The 5,272-nt window shown below is 36.1% G+C and overlaps 1 pseudogene; it reads right to left on the reverse strand.

Annotated features, from left to right (window-relative positions):
• Positions 1 to 355: 355 nt before the first annotated feature.
• Positions 356 to 1,735, reverse strand: LOC128174039 (uncharacterized; annotated as a pseudogene).
• Between the last annotated feature and the right edge of the window lie 3,537 nt (positions 1,736 to 5,272).

The raw sequence follows: 5,272 nt of genomic DNA on the forward strand, positions 1-5,272 counted from the left end.
GGGGGTATAAACAATATTTGTGATCAATATATAACTGGGTAATACAAATGATGAATTAGGCGGAATGTATCATCCTTCTTTGACACAATAGCTATCGTGGAAAGTATAAAGTTATGAAGTGGAGAGTAAGGAAAAAGGCGAGCAGCCCTGCCCATATTTATTTCTTTGTTAATTAATTGCATGGCCTCTGTAGTAAGTAACTTAAGGGTGTTACAGGTGTATGGCCGTCTAGGACTGTCATAACATAATTTAAAACCAAATTGTAACCCCTCTAGTAATTTCAGGGCATTTTCCCTATTAGGGCATTTTGCCAAATATTTGAATATTGCTGGGGGTTCGGTTGAGTCAAGCAACGTTACTGCCTTCTAGTAGGCAAGGGAAGGGGGGCTCTGTTACTGATTTTGCTGGTATGGCTGTTGACTGAGGAGGCCAGGTTGACTGGAAGTTTCCAGATCTAAAAACCAAGGAATTTCTAGTAGAGTTTCTACACAGAGTGTATGGGTTGGGCTGTGAAAATAATATACACAAATTGCTTTAATGACAATTTTGCCTTGCACATGAGCCCCTGTAATTGAAACTAAAGCATTTAAGAGGCTGGGGTTGGTGTACCAAATGCTGTGGGTACGGTGTTGTACACGTAAAGCAGCCATAGCTCCTGATCCACTATAGCAACTGAAATTGAAAGATTGTACTATTTATTAAGTCTGAATTGGATATTGTAATCGCGCCACCCTAAACCATTGACCCAACTTGCCTCAAGCCGTAGTGTGTGAACATATTAAACAGGGCTGTGCGGTGATCCAAAGCAAAGATGCATAAACAAGGAAAGCATCCGTAAAGACCTGAATATTAGTGATGGGCCTTAATTTGGATTTAGATAGAGCCAAGCTATCAATGTGAAGTGAGAAATACTTTGTATCATCATTTGGGTCAGTTCCGGTTTATTGTTCATCAAAAATGTCAAATTTACATATTCGCGTTTAAAGATATTAATTTTGATATTGTTTGGTGCATAATGTCTTAATTTATCATCGGAACTGGCTACACGTGCATTCAAAAGTTCAAAACCAGACTGAGATATACCTTCTTCCTGATACTGAAGACCCCCTCTGTCTTTTAAGATGACAGATAGCCGATCCGCCAGGTCTTGCAGTTGGTGAGGAGGTTGCGGCTCCACGGGGTAAATTTCCTGTGCACTCTAAGTGTAAGAAGGACAAGGGATGGATTGGGACAGTTCAGGTGCCAGATTCATCTGAACTTCGCAAGGATCCGTAGTCGAAGGGGCTGAAGGAGGCTCTAGGAGAGACGGTTGCTTCACTGATCGTTTCCGAGGTTGATAGGGTTGGCTCTCGCCGCTCTGTTTTTATCTTCACCATTTCTTTTCTCAAAATTATAAATTTAAGATACCAATCAGTTATAATGAGCAATCACCCAATCAAATGTACATAAAACTATTATAGTATCATGCGAACTTAAAAATGTTGGTGCACAGCATAGACAACCCCAATCATAACCAAACACATTCACAAACATTCTGCGCATCGACAACAAAACAAATTTTTAAAAATATTGGTTAACAAAACGTTATAAATTTGTGATTTTCCAAAAAAAAAAATTGGCCTTTATTTATAGGAATGCTAAAGTCGTCTCCACGTCAGGGCGAATTTTAATATGACGTTTTGGCGAAAATTACGCTGTACCCTATCGTGTCTCTACGAAAGCCGAGAAGGATCATTCGAGATTCGAAATTCGAAATACGAGATTCGAAATACAAGATTCGAGATTCGAAATTCGAGATTCAATATCTAAATTAACCAATCAAATCAAGGATCTGAAAATATGTATCCTAGCGACATCAAACTGTTCTAAATAAAAATCATACGTACATGCTCTTATATACAAATAAATGCTATGTTCACTTCTCCCTACCTAACTAAATAATTATTTGTATTTACTTTTACACAGAATATCTAAGTAGACTAGTAATAATGCAGTGTGCTTCGCGGATCTAAGTGATTTTGTTTGCCCTGGTGCATTTCCACCTGATGCGTTTGAACCCTAAGGTATTTCACCACCAGTAATAGTTTAAAACCCGGGTTTATTCACCCCTTTTGTGTAAAAATGCGGTTATGGTAGAGAACTTCATAAGCGTAGCTAATTTTGTCTGTAGGGGGTCCTAGGCCAATTTAAAAAAAATTTACTATGTAAATTTAATAAGCTCCGATTTTACCGAGGAGGGGGTCCAGATCCCCTGACCCCTCCTTTCTAGATCCCCGCATAAAGATTAGTACATGTATCTAAATAATCTAAATATAAATAATTTGTCCTGTTTCACTAATAAATATAAGCATTACTTATCGTTTTTATGTATGCATACAGTGATACACTAGTACTATGATTATAAACAAATCATTGAGATATTATCACATCATACGGAATTATTAATAAATACAATTTTTTTTTCCCTTTTCCTCAGTAAACAACTTATTATGAGTCTTACTTTTGGAATTGTTTTCAATATAGAAGGATACCTACTCTCTACAATTAAAGGTAGGGATGATAGGGTGCCAATTTGTTCACATTGCCGATTTCTTGTGCAGAGGACAGTAAAACCCTTTATTTAATTGTGCATGAATATTTCAAAATTAATTGTTGTACATATATTTTGTTATAATTCATTCATTGATATATCAACAAGAAAGAATAAAAGCATATGTTTCACAGCCAAGTTAAGTTTCTCTGTAATTGTCCTACCCCCCTACGCACCAAAATTGACAATAATTACATATAAGTCATACAAATGTTTACTTTTTTTGTAAGTAGATCTCTAAAGATGTAAATAAGCACTGCAAACAAAGATGTGTGTATTTAATGTGTGTATTTAATACATTACACTTAGCCAGATAAAATGTAATCAGGATGAAGCTACAAGGGGTGAGTGGTGCAAATTTACCAATTTGTCGCCATAAACACAGAACACCAAATAAAGAAACTGTGAGTGGTGTGTGGAATGCATAAAAGATGGCGGCAAATTATCTCAAATAATCAGTGCAAAAACCCACAAATAGGCTGTTATTTGTTACATATCCTGCAAAAACATTGATTAAAAATGTTATCGTCCCATAACATAGCCGATTAAGTTAATGTGCACATATGGTCAACGTACATATAATTCTAATATACAAGAAGGCGGACGTATCGGGCGGGGATCCAGAAAATCAAATTTCAAAAATGATCGGTTGAATTACATCAAATGCTTTGAAAATTGTTTTAAACTATCGCACGGGTCAAAATGCGTGATAGAAGCTATGTACAGTGTAATTGGAAACTTTCATTTTATATCAATATGTAGTATTACCTATTATAACAAATGAGAGTATAGCACAACTGCCACAAGCAATACATGTCCTTTACCGGCTCCACCTCCCTCCCCATAAAAAAATGAAACAATTGTCGTTTTATTTGCTAAAATGTGTGTGGTTCAAGATTTTTCTAAAGGACATACCCGATTAGAATTGAAAAAAAGAGTCGTACGTTTAAAACTAATTTTGTCAAAACTTTTAGATTCATTTGGTTATATTTTGGTCCATTTGGGTAAATATATGCACCAGCGCAGCTCTAATTTATATATAATCAGGCCATAAATTCAAAATATTTTCAAAAATTAATAGCTTTAAATCCAGTGGATGAAAGAAAAGGAAAGCAAGTCGAACTTGATTAGTGCTAATACCTGTGTTGAATGAATGGTACAGTAGGATATGCGCAAAAAAGTCCCGTCTACTCTTTCCTACCCTATAATTATTGGAATATTAAATCCGATTATAAGAGTCATATTAAAAATCAAGTACGGATATGTACCTGTTTATCAAAAGTAAAACTACTCATAATTTATCTACAGTGCATCGTTATGGAGCTACACAGAAAGTTTTGCCGAGCCAAATAAAAAAAAAACCTGGAAAACGAAGTGGGGACAGATTAACTGACAAATTAATTAGGACTATATAGCTGCCCCCCCCCCCCCCTCCCTTGAAATGTATATACTGAAAACAGATTATTGGCGTATAACATCCGCACACAATTTAAAGAAAATTTCATGGTTTTTTATCATTTTCGCTAGCTAATGTAAGACATCACAAATACCCCAAGCCCCCTCACGGAAAAGGAAATGCTGGGTGATGAGAGAGAGAGAGAGAGAGAGAGAGAGAGAGAGAGAGAGAGAGAGAGAGAGAGAGAGAGAGAGAGAGAACGAGAGAGAGAGAGAGAGTCGATGTAAATCACAGGTGCGCTAACACCGTTAAAATTAAAGCTTGCTAGTTGGTCTGCCCTACGCTAGCTACCTCCTCTCTTTTCTCGTTTTAGAGGCTTAATTATTGTCTATATATGCTTGTAACAAATCAAATTAATTTCAAATTCTAAATCAAACTGAATTTGACACTACAAAACTCTCTCTGTGTCTGTCTGTCTGTCTGTCTGTCTGTCTGCCTGCCTGCCTGCCTGCCTGCCTGCCTGTCTGTCTCTCTCTCTCTCTCTCTCTCTCTCTCTCTCTCTCTCTCTCTCTCTCTCTCTCTCTCTCATATCGACAATGGCATTGCCATACCCTACAATACCCTATTCTTATCTGGATTTTTGTCTTTGAGGTTGTAAATCATTATATCTTCTATGGTTTAAAACTTTATCATAACCTATATTTTGACATGTCGATTATTTTTTTGAGTTTCGTTTCATAGCGAAAACATTTAGATTAAACAGATCTTTCTTCGCGAGCCGATTTTTACACAGTTGGGGCGAATACACTTCGGGTTAAAATTGTTCGGGGGGAAATACATACAGGGCAAACAAAACCACTTAGATTTGCAAAGCCAACAGTGTTATTTCTAATTTAATTGTTTATACTGTGTGGGGTTAATTCATCAATGTTAATTTAACCATTTTATAACCACTATATAAGAGCTATTAAAACATTTATTTGTAGGAAATAGCATGTACGAATGATCTTTATTTAGAACAGTTTGATGTTGCTAGGATACAGGTTTCAGATCCATGATTTGATTGGTTAATTTAGATATTGAATCTCGAATTTCGAATCTCGTATTTCGAATCTCGTATTTTGAATCTCGAATCTCGAATGATCCTTCTCGGCTTTCGTATGTCTCTCATTAAATATATCAAAATGACTAGCGTAGACTAAGTTTGATCTAAAATCGGACCAGCAGTAACAATAATTTAATAATGAATAAAAATATAGCTCCAATAAGAACTTTGAATTCATTTT

Source organism: Crassostrea angulata, chromosome 2 (genome assembly GCF_025612915.1).
Source record: "Crassostrea angulata isolate pt1a10 chromosome 2, ASM2561291v2, whole genome shotgun sequence".
NCBI lineage: Eukaryota > Metazoa > Mollusca > Bivalvia > Ostreida > Ostreidae > Magallana > Magallana angulata.